This window comes from Anabrus simplex, chromosome X (genome assembly GCF_040414725.1).
Source record: "Anabrus simplex isolate iqAnaSimp1 chromosome X, ASM4041472v1, whole genome shotgun sequence".
NCBI lineage: Eukaryota > Metazoa > Arthropoda > Insecta > Orthoptera > Tettigoniidae > Anabrus > Anabrus simplex.
Genome location: NC_090279.1, coordinates 161,432,515 through 161,451,381, shown reverse-complemented (window position 1 = coordinate 161,451,381; position 18,867 = coordinate 161,432,515). Strand labels below are relative to the sequence as shown.

Sequence of the window (18,867 nt, the reverse complement as noted above, 5' to 3'; positions counted from 1 at the left end):
GTCACCGCTCATGTGCGTCAGAATTATGTCACCAGAGTTCGGAGAAAGTTCAGGGAGAGACAAACGGTTGGTGATCGACAAGAGATGAAGGCGGACACAGACTGCTTAGTTTCATTTTTCTTGTCGTTCACAGTAAGAAAACACTGTGTTCTTATGTTCATTTACAAAAAGAGCAGTGATGAATAGGGTTACATTCTGCTACTCCAAAGTGCTGATTTGTGTTTCAGCTTACCATGCACATGAATAAATCATAGCAAAATCTACCTGTAATACAACAGTATCCCATTATTCTCTTTGAGGATCCAACCAGCCTCTGCAAACTGGTCTCTTTGGGCTGAGTTTTTGATGCAGTTCTATTCATTTTTAATGCAGCTAATTTCTTATCTAATGTAAACTGTTTTTGTGAGAGTATGTCGAACAGTTTATTATTAATCTGATTTAGAAATAAATTCCATTGAATACCAGGAAGCAAAGAAACTTAATCGAGAATTTCCATCCTCCTCTAGTCAAACTTTCGAACGTAATTTTAACCACGGAAGAAACCACCATTTTAGCGAAAGACCCAAAGCATAATTGGCCCAATATGAACAAAATAAACACAGCCACTAACTTGATTGAGTCGGAAGCTACAATCAATAAAATGCCGCTAGAAGATCAACATGAAATTAGATTTGAAGTAAAAAGAAAGTACTAATAACGTAAATAAAAGAAATCCTCCTATCAATTCTAATGTCAATAGTTTTACCTCCGAACATAAACAAATCGCGGAACTCAAAAAGAAAATTAAAAATAACGATCTAATTGTCACAAAAGCGAATAAAGGAAATACTACAGTTATCATGGACAAAACTAATTACATATCTAAAACCAAAGAATTTTTTAACAATAGCACGTTTATAATAATCAATAAAGACAGTTAAAACAAACATTAAAGAATATATCTTTTCTTTTTACAGATCAAGACAAATCTAAACTATTAAATATGAATCCAGGTTTACCCACAGTTAAAGCACTCCCTGAAATTCATAAAATTGACATTCCTATCTGGCCCATTATTAACTATAAACCCAGCCCTCTATATAAAATTGTGCAATTTGTTCAACGATTTTTAACTAAGAACTATAAATTTCTCTCTAAAAAATCCATCAAAAACACCACCGAACTAATTGAAAAAATGAAGTCATTTAATGTAGAACCCAACCTTACCCTTCATTCTTTTGACATAGTAAATATGTATCCAAGCATACCCACAACCAAATTTTTCTCCATTATTGAAAATAACTTAAACAAACATAGCTCTCTCAGCAAATTAGAAATACAAGATTTTATTTCTCTTCTGAAACTGGGTCATCAACAATAATTTCTTTAAATTTATTGAAACCATCTCTCAACAAAATGGACTGGCCACGGGATCACCCGCATCGGGAATTCTAGCGGACATTTATTTAGACTTTCTGGAATATACAAAAATAAATAGCAACACTTTTCCAAACATCCTCATGTGGGCCAGATGTGTTGACGACACATGTTATAATGGATGAAGAAATCAAGAATGCGACCTCTACCCTGCAAGAACTAAACAACATTGACCCCCACATCAAATTTACGCTTGAGTCCAAAAATAATAAAGTAATTAATTTTCTGGATTTAACTATTCTCAGAAATCCATCTGCTCTTTCATATAGAATCTTCAGAAAACAGACACAAACTGCCAATACTATTCGTCAAGATTCCATACACCCTCAGTAGCAAACTCAACACTATAAGAGCAATCGCCAAATTTAACTGTTACAACAGATCATTTATAGAACAGATAATCAATAAATTTAGACACCAACGTAAGACTACTCTCACAAAAGAAAAACCTAAAACTACCATTTCATCTACTTTTACATTCAATGACAATGTCCATCAAATCACCAATCTCTTTCGAAAACATAACGTAAAAATTTTCTTCAGAATGAATAATAGGACTTCAGAAATTATACACAATTCAACATCAGTCAACACCTCTATAACAGATTTTCTAAATCCGGAATCTATAGATTCAAGTGCATCGACTGCAGCGCCTCTTACGTGGGTCAAACAGGACGCAGCTTCACAACCTGATATTCAGAGCACGTCAACGCAGTAAGATATAACAAGTTTTCTGCTATAGGCCAACACATTTACGACTCTAATCATAAGTTCACTAATATAGAACATGATTTTGAGATACTTCAAATAGCAAACAAAGGGCTAATCACGAACATTGTCGAACATTGTTTCATTCATTGCGATCAATATTTCAACCCTAACTACAACTTAAATGAAATTTCCGAAAAATCTAATATTCTTTACGATCTCTTATTTTTCTTATTTACATTTTATGGCCTTCATTGGACCACTCTAGCCAACTTTATACAAATAATTTTTCACTTTTCTGTCAGCCCAGTACTTCTTCATTCTCTCTGATCTTATCCTTCTTTCTTCATCGGAAATCACCCTTCCTATTGTCTGTTTGTTGATTCTGATTTGCAGTCTGGTTTGTTGTCTGTGAGTTTCTTGATTTTGTCGGTTTTGTTTCTTAGGTTTTCCACTGTAATTTGTAGTTCATCCATATCTTCCTTGATTTCTGTAATCCACTTAATGTTGCACTTACTATTCCATAATTTTTTTACTATTCTCCTGACGATCCTGTTCTCTGGTGTCCTGATTAGATGTCCAAAAAATGAATGTGTTTCTTCCTGATTGTACTCATTACTGGTTCTATTTCCTTGTAGACTGTTTCTTTAGAAGCTACTCTCCAGTGTCCATCTTTTTCGTATGATTTGTTGATGCACGTTCTAATAATTCTTCTCTCTATCTTGAGTATTTTGTCTATTTGTGCAGTGTTAGTTGTTTTGAAGATGGTTTCGCTTGCATATGTTATTTCTGGTTGAGTGACTGTTTTTTAATGTTTCAATTTTGTTGCTATTGACAGGCCCTTTTTGTTGTAGGTATTCTTGGTGACATATTGTGCTCTGGTCAGTTTATTTATTCTTTTATGCCATGCTGGCTTTTCATTGAGGTTATATGTTATGATTTCTCCCAAATATTTAAATTTATCTACAATTTTGATTTCTTGGTTTCCTATGGCAATTTTGTTTATGAGTGGTGGGTCAGTAAATATGATTACTGTCTTTTCAAAAGATATTCCAAGACCAATTTTCTGTGGTATTTCCTGTAGTGATATAACTTCTTGTCTGGTTTCCTGAATATGGTTAGACAAGAGAGCAAGGTCATCGGCAAATCCTAGGCAATTTAAACTTATGTTATCTTTGGGTCTTCCAATTCGGATGTTCTTTGGGTTACTCTTGTACCATTCCCTCATTATATATTCCAAGGCGCAGTTGAACAGCAGTGGTGACAAGCAATCTCCTTGTCTTAAGCCTGTTTTTATGATGAATGGCTCAGAGAATTCCCCTCTGAACTTGTCTTTTGATTTAGTGTTGGTTAAGGTGAGTTCAATCAATTTGATTAATTTTGGATGGATCCAGAAATTTCTTAAAATTGTCAACATTGAAGGTCTATGGGTACAGTCGTAAGTTTTTTTACAGTCCACGAAGGTTATTGCAAGAGGTTTGTTTTGCTTCTTGTAATATGCTATGGCTAAATTTAAAGTGATGATTTGTTCTGCACAGCTTCTCCAAGGTCTGAAGCCTCCTTGGTATTCACCTAATTCTTCCTCTAGTTGCTCTCTGATCCTCCTGTATAGGATTCTGGAGAAAATCTTGTATGTGCAGTCTAAGAGAGAGAAACCTCTGTAATTATCTGGATTGCTTTTATCTCCTTTTTTGTGGAATGAGTGGATTATGGCTGTGGACCAATGTTCAGGGAATTTTTCTGTTATCCAGATTTTTGTTACGGCCATGTGTAAGGATATTCGAACTGTATCACTGGCATATTTCCATATTTCTGCGAAAACTAGGTCTTCTCCGCATGCCTTATAATTTTTCAACTCTTTGAGTGCTGTTTCCTCCTCTTGGATTGTTGGGGGGTTTATGAGTTCAGGCGGGGTTTTGATGGGTGTGTCTCTATTAATTGCTAAAAGTTCCTGGGGTTCTTCACAATTCAAAAGTTTAATGAATGCTTTTGCCATGATTTTGGCATTTTCCTTGTCATTATGTGTCGTTTTTCCATCCTCACTTTTCAGCATTAATGTGGGAGGGGCAAATTTTTGTACTTGTCTTCCAAACTTTTTGTAAAAGTCTCTGGAATTGGTTTTGTGGTAGTTTTCTTCTATTGAGTTGATTAGATCTTTCTGCGATTGTCTCTTGGTTTGCCTGATAATTTGTGTGAACTTTTTCCTGATATTTTCGAGGTTGGTTGCACTTTCTTCTATTTTGTGTTTGAAATTTTAACCATGCCTGATGTCTTTCTTCATGAATTTTGTCACATTCTGAGGTCCACCAGGCATGTCTTTTACGTGTGTTCAATGGGGCTAAATTTTCAGCTTGTTGCCTGAGAATTGGAACCAGTTTTTCTAAGTTATCTGCCAGTTTTATGTTTTGTGTGACTTCTCTATATTTGTCATTCCTAATTAATTGGCGTGGATCAATGTTCCTCTTTCCTTTATTGCGTTTTAGTTTCCTTTTTAGTGGTGTGAACTTAATTTTGATTTTGACTATGTAATGATCTGAACCTATATATACTCCTCTTTAACATTGTAGATTTCTCTGCGGAAGGTTTTGTCCATAAATACGTGATCCAGCTGCCATTCCCCTTTTCTCCAATCAGGATGTTTCCAAGTTTTAAGTTTGTTGGGCCTCCTTTTGAAGTAGGTGAACTTTGAGATCAGTTAGTGTTCTCTGCAGAGTTCAAGAAGTCTTTGACCATTCTTATTTGTATGTTTATGTGGAGCCCATTTCCCTATGTTATCTTGGTATTTCTTTTCTCTTCCGAGTTGGGCATTGAAGTCCCCTAATAGGATCTTAACTTTGTTAATATTTATTTGGTTTACAGTTTGGTCAAGGAGATCCCAAAACTTTTCCACTTCTTTCCTAATCTTTGTTAGAAAATTCTTTTCATTAGTAGGGGCATGGACATTTATGATGGTATAAATTTTGTTGGATGCTTTTAAACTCAAAGTTGCAATTCTAGGTGAGATGGCTTGAAAATCAATTATCGAATCTATTATTTTCACATTGACTATAAACCCAGTTCCAAATTGGGGACATTGTTTCATGGCCCTTAGTCCAGGTTTCCCATTGTAAATTCTGTAGCCTTGAGATTCGAATGGTTCTTCTGTAGTATTTCTCATCTCCTGGAGTCCTGCTACTAAAATTTTCTGTTTATCTAACTCATCCGTCAAGTTCTTTAGTGTTCCTGCTTTAAGTAGAGAATTAATATTACAAGTTGCAATGTAGTTGATCTGAACTTGTTTGATCCTGTTCGTATGTGCTGGCATAGGAATGAGTGATTGCTAACGCTCCGACTCGTTGATGCCTTCAAGGTGGCTACCCACCGAATCCGATGTAGCCTTCTCCTGCTTTCTTGGACAGGACGGTGGAATTTTTTTTCCTCTTTCCATGGTTGACTTTCGAAGGTAGTTAACCTGGGGTGGATAAAGCTCCGATTTACAACTACGGTTGTTAACCGCAGAGGGACAACCCCAGATGTTCAGGGTTCTGGATTGGCATTTCCTCCTAACCCAATGAAGTATGGTTTTCCCGCCAATACTCGGGTGACTGATTGCAGTGGTTTCCCACTGGGCGATGGGGTCGCCACATCCCTACGCCAAGTTACGATCTCTTAATTAAATGCTTAAGAAATATTAGATCGCCTAAAAATCAATTCGATCTTTCAAACCATACGCAGGATATATCCACATCATTTACCCCCACTACCACATCCTTCTGCTCCACCTTAGCTCCGTGACAGTTGCTCCGCCTCTACCCCTTCCCTCTCCTCCCCTCCGCCTAGCCCCTTAACCTCATGATCGCATCCACCAGTCCAGCTCCGTCCGCCGATCACTCAGGCTGCTCAAGGTGAGTTTGTTTCTAGTCGTCCCTCGTGTTTTCTAGACTTTTCTTTTTAGTCTTTCCTTCCTAGCTCTGGCCTAATTCGACTTTTAATTTCTTCTCCAGGTTCCAACCCATATTGAAGTGGGAATTAATTCTTTGGATCTAACCAAGTTCATCATATGCATGTTTATTTTTTGGAACCAAACTACAGAACACACATAGTGTTAACTTCATATGACATTAAACTCTGCAGCATAATTTTAACAGATTTAAAAAACTAAAGACATATACAAGCTGGACAAACCATCATGGGTATACAACAACGGAGTCATCGTCATTTTAATGAATTTTAAACTGAAATGCAACACCATCATGTACAATATTTTATTTCATATCCATCTGTGCAGGTGTTATAGTGTGTTTTAAAGGTGGTTTAAAGTTATATTGTGTTTACCCGATTTGACTTGTTGGCTGATAATGGGACAAGTTTAGTGCCGAAACTAGTACCTCATGTGAACGATATGTGACTCATTCACGTTAATAAATATCTTTGTATTGAATAGGAGGAACTCTCTTAATTTCAATTATTGTAAAACAAATGTTAGTAGGAGCCTTTTATTTCGGAGCAGTGGGTATTAAACATTTTCTGGTCTCATTCTTAGATGATGAATTGGAGGTTACACTTGAACATGTGCAACTGCGAGGAATGACTTTAGCCGCCATTTTTAATTTAACAAAACTTCGACCAACTTGAGTAATCAAGTCTAAACACGAAGGTGCAAGTTTCAACATTTGCGACCTTAGCACGCTTACGCCACTCCACTTTCAGACAGATTTTTATTTTGTCGTTATTAGTAAGGACTTTTTCCATATCCATAACTAGGCTATCAAGACAAATATGCACCACGTTAAACTCCGGGCAACCTTTTGAACAGACTAAAGTGGAAATACACCATTGCTTCGTCACACTTTCCTTGACTGCCAAATGAACCAGTGTGCGATTAAAAGTTGTTCTCCAAAACTTTAACACATCACAATTCACCGGTTGTTACTTGAGCACATTTGAAAGAATTAATGCATTAATGTATTCGTATTAGTTGAGTCCCATACCGCCACTGCTGTTTTAAAGGGACTATGATAGAAACTGCACCCACGTGGTCAAGACATCTACAAAATATGTATGGCAGCTCCACATTGGGTACCGTTGCCACAACACCGTAGGCGCATCCTCTCTCACCCGCGTCTTCCCCTGACGTATACTCTCTCTTCTGCGTTAGTCTGCTCAAAAGGTGGCCTGGAGAATAGTCAATTTCACACAATTATGTTCCTCATCCAGATATAGGCTACCGTATCATGAGACAAATATTCGCTACACTTCACTGTACTACTGAACACAAAATAAATTTGTAACTTCTGAATGAAATGCAAAATACAAGCACAAATAGGTTCACTGTTTTTCAGCAATCTCTCTGCCTACTGGCAAGCAAAACTGAACATTCCTGAGGCTAACGGCTTGCTGCATGAAGGTACAAGTTATCCTGTGAAGTTAAGGAATTTAAGGCCTTTTCCTGTAATCATGCAGCTGTGGTGACTGCTCTTACCCGAGCTGGAAATCACGTTTCTTTCATAAGAGATGACAAATACAGTAACATTTTCAGGTCCTGGAAATGTGTGATCGTACTAAGCAGTAATCAACAAATAAATAAATAAAGTATCGATTAGGTGGCTTTTAGATTAATTTGTTGATTAAACTCATCGATACGGCCATGAAGTGGACAGCTTGCAATACTAAGCAGTAATAGCGAAAATTCGTGACTCAATAAGTTAGGTATTTTTTATATAGATTTAATACAGGACTTTGAAATTACGACGTGCTAAGCGGGGAAAATGTGTTGTGAGGAACACACTAACAAGGTTTCAATTTATGTTCCTGTCTTTCTGTTTGTAACTTAACTGTCAGCATTAGCTATTGTTGTTTAAGCTTGTTGATAAAGCCAAAATCCAAGCCGAAACATCTGTAGCTAAGTGTTGAAATTTCTAAAAAAAATTAAAGTAGTTGTTAATTTATTTCTTATTTCTTTGCTACCATTCAATATTGAGTTGTTATACAATATTTTTCTCTAGCCTTTTAGGGAGTTTTTCTAATGTTCTTAACATGACCAATCGAATTTTTAATCTAAAATCATACATTTTCATTCTAGACTGTTATGCCTTTCAGCAAGCCTGAATATACCAAATGCCACCACAATCCCCTATTTGTAACTAGTTGTATGGCCTCATTTAGTTCTATACCTCTTATCTTTAAATCATTAGAAACTGAGTCTAACAATCATTGTCTTGGTCTCCGTCTACTTCTCTTACCCTCCACGACTTGGGTCCATTTTTCTCCTAGGTAACCTATCCTCCATTCACCTCACATGACCCCACCATCAAAGCCGGTTAATACGTACAGCTTCATCAATCAAGCTCATTTCTAAAGTAGCCTGTGTATCCTCATCCATGCATCCTAAATTAATCAAATCCAGTAACTGTCTTTTTAAAACAGGTCACCTTCATTTAATTTCAACTTTCTTTTCTGTCTCTTTAGGTCTCCAGTTGAAGTCTTCTTGGATATTGGTTATGCTGTTTCTCAAGATTGTATACAAGAAAGTAACTCAATTTTGTGGTTTTAACCTAATCTAATGGTAGAAAAGGCAGTTGGTAATAGTATATCGTCGCTGCTGGGACAAAACCTCCTATGTGAAATATTTTAGCTTGGAACTTTGGCTGGTAAGTTTCTGTCATCTGAGGTGCAATACTGTGTGAATATTGTCAAGGCATTCTCGCTCTTGATAATGTATGTGCTGCGGATCAGTATATCTCCAAAAATATTATCACATAGGAGGTTTTGTCCCGGCAGCGACGATATGCTAATACATCACAACATCGTAACACTTTTAAGGGAGAATTTTGACACAGCAGTGGTTACACATAGATTTCCAAGTGTTCTGAAATAATAAGAGCTTGGTCTCAGATGTATTTATCCCGATGTAGCTTAATGACTTTCCAACAACTGCAAGTTGTGTGTAGATCTTTTGGGCTTCTTGGGTTTGGAAAATGTTGTAATATGTTATCCAATTAAGGGCCGGTTCTACCATCTGCTGGTAAAGTGGCTGGCAGCTGCCCGGGAGGTAAACTACCTGGGGGTGTAAATCAGCTGGTACTTTGCCTTGCGTGCAACCACCTCCGCACAAGCGCTGGGTAGCTACCCTGAGCTCGACACCGATGTACGGAGTTGGCTAGACCGATTTTCAGCGACTTCTCGCTTTCGAGTGTCATGCTATCTATCATCAGATGTATGAAGCTCATTTCGATTGTCTTATTTTCCTGTACTTGCATCTGCCTGATTATTACCAAAAAGCCTAATAAGGGGAGTCTTAAGAGTTATGGACAACGATTTATGTCAAGCTTTCGTGATTTTAATCTGTGAGCTTCAAAATCAAAACCTAATTGGGATTAAAATCTCAATATCACATTTTCTTATGCCAGTTATAACCTGTCATGTAAGGCAGCGTTTTCGGAAAGTATTCTCGTAGTAGATTGGTCAAGTCGTTCGCTCCGTAATAGAAGATACGTGGGTATTCATCGTCTTTCTAATTTACATTTACAAATTTATTTTCGTTCCCTGCCGTTGTTCTTAACTTTTTTTTTTTACGCGCTTCCATATACATATATACACCACACAGCTTCCATACGGACTTATTGCCTTTGAGCATTCTATCTGCAGGCTTCTGTGAATTGATTAAGTATATCCAAGAAGCTCTATTTGCAACTAGCTCTGTGACCTTGTTTAGTTCGACATGTTTCAATTTAGTGATAACACATTTCATTCTAATGTTTAACTTTATGAAGATAAAGTTGAAAGGTACTGTTAAAGAAATAATCGGGGTAAATATCCATTCATAGGAAGAGGAATTCGGGAATGGAATTGTTTCCAATATCTTCAAAATCATTTACAAGAAGACTATGTAAACAGCTATAGGAAATCTGCTACCTGGGCGATATCCTATTTGCTATATTAATCATAACATCACTTTCTATAAGTAGCACACATATAAAGCATTTTCCTAGTAGACATAATATTGTGATTAAACATTTCAATGAAATATATTATTAACAAAAGAACGTATGAAAAGAGGCATACAGATTAATACGACGCTAGTAATGAAAAAAAAAAATTCATCACAACGGAGACTCGAACCTGCATACCTCGTACTATGAAGCCAGCGCTTTAATCATTACACCACGAGAAGGATTGGGGTAACTGGCATACATACACCAAATTCTAGGTTATTCATGGTGTCTAAAACTAAAAAAGTAGAAAATTAAAGCCCATTTGAAATGATTTCCATATAGGTTTTGATTTTATATCCTTTTATAGTTTCTTTGCGAAAGATTTTTTTTTTTGCTTTACGTCGCACCGACACAGATATGTCTTATGGCGACAATGGGACAGGAAATGGCCAGGAGTGGGAAGGAAGTGGCCGTGGCCTTAATTAAGGTACAGCCCCAGCATTTGCCTGGTGTGAAAATGGGAAACCACGGAAAACCATTTTCAGGGCTGCCGACAGTGGGGTTCGAACCTACTATCTCCCGAATACTGGATACTGGCCGCACCTAAGCAACTGCAGCTATCGAGCTCAGTTTGCGAAAGCTTGACGTATAAAATGTGTTCCCTACGCTACCAGTGCGAGAGGCTGATGTGACCGTTGCAACTCAAGGGAAGCATTAAGGTAATCGCCCACTGCAGGGAACCGCGCCGCGCCGCGCGGAACAAGCTTGTGGAACATTCCACGGGCCATTTTCCGAGACTTCGCCCATACAGCACACCTCACCGCGCCGCCTCTCGCCAGTTGGGGAAGTGCAGCTCACACAGAAATATGAGTTCCAGTTCCGAGGAGGACTTATTATTTGCGGTTGCGATATTTGCAAATGAGGAAGAAGAAAAACGCGAAAGAAAAGTTTGGGTCCACAACATTTATAAGAAAAGGGAAACGTACGGAGAGTTTCACCATTTATTTCCTGATCTACTAAAGGACCGAAGTAAATTTTCCCACTGCTTTCTTATGTCCCAAGAAAAATTCTATGAACTATTGAACCTAGTTAAGCCGTGTGTGCCGAGTTCGATAGCTGCAGTCGCTTAAGTGCGGCCAGTATCTAGTGTTCGGGAGATAGTAGGTTCGAACCCCACTGTCGGCAGCCCTGAAAATGGTTTTCCGTGGTTTCTCATTTTCACACCAGGCAAATGCTGGGGCTGTACCGTAATTAAGGCCACGGCCGCTTCCTTCCCACTCCTAGTCCTTTCCTCTCCCATCGTCGCCATAAGAACTATCTGTGTCGGTGCGACGTGAAGCAACTAGCAAATAAAAAAGCCGTGCGTAGAGCGAGAAAATAATATCACCTTTCGCTGAGAAAGGCGTACAGTGCACAATACCACTAACCGCGTGAAGGTACGAGCGTGCTGGCACTAGTCGAGGACTCACGAGGACTGCCGAAACGCCACGAAACCACATTCTTTCCGTTATTCCTTCCTTCTACCCTCGCCCATACAAGCGCGCCGAAAGGAAGAAGTTCCGTTCCAGAAACCTGGGGGCTTCTGGTGCGGAAATTCCACAAGCTTGTTCCGCGCGGCACGGCGCGGCTCCCTGCAGTGGGCGTTAAGCCATTTCATTTCACAAGAAGCAGACCAAGGAAATTTCTTCTCGGCTGCGCGGCGCGGCGCGGCGTGGTGTAGTGGGCGATTACCTTTAATGTTCAAAATCCAGCAGTAGCGCGCAAAGTCTTATTGGGCCCTCAAAGTGGCCGATAAATCACGCGCCGGGTAACGATTTATGCTGCCGATAGCGCTAACTGGGAGTGGTCAAACGGAAACATCCTTTTACGCGGAGGGCAAGTTACGCGCTACTTTACCAGTAGGTGGTAGAATCGACCCTAAGATGACAATAATTTTGAACCAACATCCACTGCATATTGATTATAGGCTGAATTTAACTTCTTTTTAAAATTGTTCAGTATAATATGCACTTTTAAGGGAGATTCTTAATAGTTGTTTAAAACTGAATCATGAACTTCAAATAGCTCATGTAGCTAGAGTCTCCAGAGTGTGAATATTGTGTATTGTATTTTATAGAATGGATTAGTTGAAATACAATACAGTACTTAACAAAAGAAATCTGTTAAACTGGGTGCTTGCAGTATGTACCCACTGAACTTAAAGCATAGCAGTATTGCAGTTCTCGATCAGTTGATCTGCAAAGATCTTGAGAAAGAGAAATTACTTGAAAAGATAAGCATTATAATAGTACTTACTGTTTTCTTGTGGAGGATGTTCAAATATCATACAGTCTACTGTAGTCAGTCTAGACTAACTAATCATTTTGCTTCGAGTGGTTTTGTCCTTGTAATATACAGTACCATAAAATTCTTCATTGTTCTTCATCCTTCTCTCTTTGCAGCTCTTCTAATGCTCTGAAGTGCTAATTCATACACTATTTTATAAGACTGAAAATGCATAGTTCTTTTTTACCGTGTGAAGAAAGTACTATGCACAAATAATGTGCATACCCTAATTTTAGGAGGGGAAATTCTAACAGAGTTTTAATTTGTTTTATTTACCAGAAATTAATCCTACATAAAAGATCAATTAGTTTCAAAACGGTGCACCATAATCTTTGGATGCTCAAATGGGATTTTACTTACAAGAACAAAGTTTTTTTTTTAAACTGAGTGTAAATATGTACAATAAAATGTGTGTCAATAATTCCATGCTTTATTACTTGTATTCATCATCACTTTCATTGTCAGTGGAAGATTCGTTATCACTGCCGCCTTCCATCCAAACTGTTAGCTGGCACATTTTACTCGTAAATGCGTGTCCATATTGCCTCTTTTCACTCACACAATCGTGCAGCCTACTTTCAAATCCACATACTTTGCTTTTTGGCTACAAAATGCTTGCTGATTACAGACTGTTTCTTGATGTTGAGTTGTGCTTTTTTGCCACTTGCTAATACAGTTGTTGCTGATATGGTACTTTCCTCCCTTGGCTAAATTTTGAATCTTCTCTGTATCTTTAATAATGCAAAGCTTTTTATTAGCTGTGAACAAGGGATAATGAGAACTTGTTGCACTTACAGCTGTACTTAGCAAGTGATTCACATCTCTCTTCTAAGTAGATAAATGATGCCATGCACTACGCTGAAGTATAATGGGATGCAGGTATTATGAGGGCAGTAATAATTTGACCTCGAATAATGCCCACACCTGCATTTCTGGTGCCAGATTTAAAAGAAAATTGTGTTGGGTATTTGTATATATATGGTTTTGAAGAAATTTCTTATATACTTAAATGTCTTGTTTTTTAATTATCGCTGTACATATTAAATTGTCAGTAGTAGATATCTGGTTGTAGTTAATTTGCAGTGGTATCTATCTATATTTATTAATCTTACATTGAAATCTAGGCTTGGTGTAAATTAGCCTTGCTTTGACAGTATTCCTTTGTAATCATTGGTTATTTTTCTCTAATTTGTGGTATGTTTGTATATATTTGTAACATATTTCATATTGTAACATATTCTGCTGTAGTTTTTAAGCTAGCTTTAATTATTTCTCTGGTGTGTAAAGGTTTAATCAAGTATTGGTCCCACCCTATTACAACATACATAACACAAACTTGAAAGATGTCTTTTCAAACAGAAAATTCTTAATACATCAAAAAAGCATTCTGATCTGCTCTTTATTCAGACAGGTGATTGACTGTATAGCAAATTTGGTGGCATATTCAAGTTTTGAAGGCTGGTCAAGTCTTGACACACTGTAATTTTTGTTGGCATATGGATGGACTTAGCACCCGGGGTAAAAAAAAATCACTATCACTACTAAGCTGTAGAAACCTTCGATATAAAGTTTCAATACTAGATGAAAGTGTAATCACCTAAATGACACCGCTTAAGAAACTCTTGTTTTTTGAACATTTAAATTTATTATTGTTGATTCTTCATGCTTGTTGGCCTCTAGATTCGAAGATAGCGTGTTCAAACCCAGCGGATGTAGTCTCATTTTTAAAGGACGGATAAATGTTCATTTGGCACTTACATATCATTCGACGTCAGCATGTACAAGATCTTTATCGACATGTGTGGTGTTCACCTAACAAAATTGATTAAAACTTGGTCATAGGTCACCCAGTTTCTCTGCCATCTGGTAACGGAATGTTAAAATGATGCGCAGATGGTCTAGAAGGTGTCAGATTAAGATGCCTCTTCACAGTAGCTGCGTCCGGCTCCATGGCTAAATGGTTAGCATGCTGGACTTTGGTCACGGGGTCCCGGGTTCGATTCCCGGCAGGGTCGGGAATTTTAACCATCATTGGTTAATTTTGCTGGCACAGGGGCTGGGTTTATGTGTCATCTTCATCATCATTTCATCCTCATCATGGTGTGCAGGTCGCCTACGGGAGCCAAATCAAAAAACCTGCACCTGGCGAGCCGAACATGTCCTCGGACACTCCCGGCACTAAAAGCCATACAGTAGCTGAGGCCATACACTTATTGTTGTTGTTTTTATCATTACTCATATCCAAATGCACGTCAAAAGAGGAACAGAAAAGTGATTTCATGCCAGTAACAGAAAAATTGAATGATAAATGAAAAGTAATAAACGTTATATACCATTAAAACGAGGTTTGATTCTTCAACCTGAACCTATTGGACACTCCTGGTGAAGGCATGTGCGTATTATTTGTGCCATTGTCACCCTCTCAAACTGGGCATCACTTTGTCTACTTTCAACAAGATATGATCTATCTGTTGTGATGGTAGATCTTCGTATGTTGCATACCGGTCTATGGATGTAGTAATGAGTTTGGACAATGTTTGACTTATAGTCAACTTATAGCCCTGAAGATGGTTTTCCGTGGTTTCCCATTTTTACATCAAGCAAATGCTGGGGCTGTACGTTAATTAAGGCCACGGCCGCTTCCTTCCCACTCCTAGCCCTTTCCTATCCCATCATCGCCTTAAGACGTATCTGTGTCAGTGTGATGTAAAGCCAGTTGTAAAAAGAAAATCCCTTGGTGCGCAGCAGTGTGTAAATAGTGCTTTGCGTCCTTGAACATGCACAGTGCCGTACCATCTGGGACTTCGACATTACATGTGTGCCATTATTCATTTGTAATAATGTACATTATTAGCCTGGCTCCTTGACTAAATAGTCAGCTTTGAGGCCTTTGATTCTGAGGGGCCCTGGATCGATTCTTGGCCAGGTCAGGGATTTTAGCTGACTCGAGGACTGGCTGTTTGTCCCAGTACACACACACATGCATGGAAACACAAGACACCACACATCCAAACACTACAGGAAAAAAAAAATCTGCAAGTATATCCCTCGGTGTAGTGTTAGTGTAGGTAGGGGGATCCGGCTGTGGAACAGTGTCAAGTCCATGTGTGCGACACAGTCCACACAGTCCCACTATGATGTGGGAAAAGTGTCGAAAGAATGAAGAAAGAAGCAAAACTGAAATGTTCCTCAACATAAGTATTGTTTGTTTAAATAATTTTTAGCACTGGTACCTTATGTATGATCCTCATTTGCCTGCAACACTGCCCAACATCTTCAAGGCCTGCGTCTGATCAACTTGCTTTGTAGACTTTCCTTTTTGTTTATGTCTCTTGGAGGAATGTTGTCCCATTCTTCCAGAAGAACAATTTTGATTTACTGCAGTGTCTTTAGGGCTATGGTCAGGTATCAAACTCTTCTGTCCTGAATATCCCATAGAACAGGATTGAAGTCTGGGCTGATTGCAAGTTATTCCATGGTCAGAATATTGAGATTTCTTACGTCGTTCATGGTGCACTCTGTAGCGGGCTTCACATGATCCAGTATGACATCTACTCTCTACCCCAAAGCTTTAAGTTAGCTTCTGATTTTAACATGATTTGTTCTGTTGTTTATATTGACACCACCCCAGACCATGAATGGGCCAGAGTCAAATCTGTACATTTTCTAGACTAAACCTTCTTTTAGATGCTCACGAGAGCCAGTAGCAGCGATTGGGAATTAAAAGTGCGGGGGCAAAAAATGTACAGACGACAAACAGTACCCGGGTTTGTGGAATATAACGGATGGCGGGAGGGTATATACATCAAAACTGGAAAAAAAAAGGGGGGGGGCTACAAAATGGTCAGTTTTTATGCTCTAAGTGGATTTCGACAGAGGATAAAGGTTGACAGTAATAATAGTTTGTTTGAGATTTTTATTCACTATCCAATAAAACTTTCAGCAATGGAACAATATTACACCTGTATTACAATTAGAAGTATGGCATGATTACACAATTACAATCATTTAATATTTGACTACACAGTAAGAAATTAACTGATGCTAAAGAGACTGCCAGACCGATGAATGCGCCCGGCAAGCGGGGGAATCATACCTCAGTGCCCATGACCTTGGCTGCTACCCTTCCTCACAGCACTTGCAAAGTCTCCACTACATGCTGTGGCGCTATACAAATCGGTTAGCCGTGACGAATGACATTTTGTGCATATTTCTGCTAATAATGAAAGAAATAAAGGAGACCATTAGCTGATAAGACAAAAGGGCTTGTACAACTCGCCTTTTTTAAAAAATAATTCCTAGTTTCAGCTGGCTAAAATGGAATAAAAATGTAATGTTTTCTCCACAAAGTGGGGGGAGACTCCCCCCACCTCAATCGACACTACTGACCAGAGCAATGACATACCCTTATAAATATCCATCACAGAATGATCGACGAAGAGTACACACAATCACTTGTGAAGTTTCCAGATTTAGTGCTCATAAGAAAACTGTGATCAGCCTGCCTGGTGGCCATGATTGTTAAGGCATCAAGTCAGTATGGTCTGACGCTGTGGTTAGCAAGTTTGAGTCCTGTTGTGCGAAAAAGTTTTCACCATCAAAATGTTGTCCGGCAGGGTAGGAGAGGTGGTGGTATACAATTTCTAACTACTAGATTGCCTGCCAAAAGCCTGGATTAAATTCCAAACCTCTCCGTGTTGTTCATGTAGAGCAAGGGCATGTGACATGGATGGTGATTCGTCCATCAAATGGAGATATTAAGCCTTAAGCAGATCCCTTGGTGTTATTCAACATGAGCAGGTTATGTGACAGCACCTGGTTTCACCCTCTCCCATATCTCGTCATCTCATCTCATTCACTGCTCTGAGGTTGATGTCGGGAAGGGCATCCAGTCATTAAAAACTCACTACGAAGATTCATCTCATTTCATACCTGACCCTGTAGATAAATGGGATAAGGGTTGGACATATATAAGCAAACTGTAATTAGTGTCTCCTATGAGACATTGGAGACGGTAAAGTCTGAATTTTGATCTCAGACCTACTCTCTCTTACCCCTTACAATTTGATCACTAATAATGATTCCAGATGCAGCCTGGAGATCATTTCCATGCTCCCTGAGGCAAAAGGCACAGTTGATTACAGGCCTGTTATGGTGACTTTTTCCTTTATTTTTGTCGTGAGCCTTGTCTTCTTGTGTACCTACCTGTCTGTAATTTTGTAAGCCCTATTTATCACAGAAAGGACCACATCTTACCTTTCTGTGACTTTGTGACAGCCTGAGCCACTTCCACCTCATTCAGATGCCTCATGATGTCCCAGCTCGGTACAAGCAAACTGTATAATCGTAAGACACAGTGTCATTACCAAGAGTGATGGAATCATGTTACGATATGTCTTAACTTCCATCTCTACAAGTCAGACAATATATCAATGATCCACCAAAGCAGCTAACAGATTCAAAGTGATTGCATGGTAAATGTTATTGCTTCCGACACACTCTCGGGGAGCCGCCCGCGCGGTCTGAGCTGCAACATGCCTGCCTCTCACCCAGGTTCGATTCCCAACCGGGTCAGAGATATTATGCTCCACCAGAGAACCTGATACAAAAGTAACTGTGTCAGCAAAACAAAGGGAAGGGTAGGGAGTTTCTGATTGACAAGCAGATATTAGGAAGCATAGCTAGCTTTAAGTGCGCACTCTTCCGCAGACGGAAACGATAATTTTGTAACGATTTAGAGGCAGTACTGGCATTCCTATTCTGTTACCTGCTGGCTGGTTACTGGTATTCTTTGGTTATTTGAAGTGCTTTGTATTAGGCTTACTGGTAGTTATACATGCAGAAGCATATTCCTCGTAACAGTTTGCGTGGACTTCCCAATTTGTATCTCGTGTTTCATGCTGTGTTGTAGATAATGAGCAAAAGCTCTGGTACAATTTATGTGAACAAAAACTTAGTTACAGGGAAAGAGTTTCTAATTTGAAGAAACTCATTGGAAGAAGGTACCTAATAATAATAATAATAATAATAATAATAATAATAATAGAAGATTCTGATAATATACATGATAATGTCCTGAAAAGCTGTCGCAAGTGCCATCACATATATATGCCCCTCCTAAAACTTCATCATTGACTGCAACATGTGAGGCAGTGCAGCAACAGTTGCTACCATAATTTTTATTAGTACGAAAGAAAAAGAGTGTTATACAGGAAAAGACGCTGGACATGCCACTTACACAGTTCTTTGATGCATATATCCAATCTTTTTCAATGGCAGAAGATGAAGTCTTTTAGAATGGATTTACCAAGCAAGTTGGCTACGTGGTTCGGGTTACATGGCTGTTAGCTTGTATTTGGGAGATGGTGGGTTCCAACTCCACTGTCGGCAGCTCTGCAGTGGTTCTCTGATGGTCTGGTGACCCAAACCATGTAACCAACTCGCTTGGTAAAATAGGTTTTCAGGATTTTCCATCAAATCCACAGCTTTATTCTTAAATGTTTTC

At 38.8% G+C, this 18,867-nt stretch overlaps 1 protein-coding gene across 1 annotated transcript in view; it reads left to right on the top strand.

The window, feature by feature from the left end:
- sti (sticky) overlaps positions 1-8,701 on the top strand; it is a 252,717-nt gene extending 244,016 nt beyond the window's left edge. The window contains exon 32 of the mRNA XM_068230935.1: positions 8,572-8,701. The gene's annotated coding sequence lies outside the window, so the exon portion shown is untranslated. The remainder of the gene's footprint in view (positions 1-8,571) is intronic.
- Positions 8,702-18,867: the final 10,166 nt, after the last annotated feature.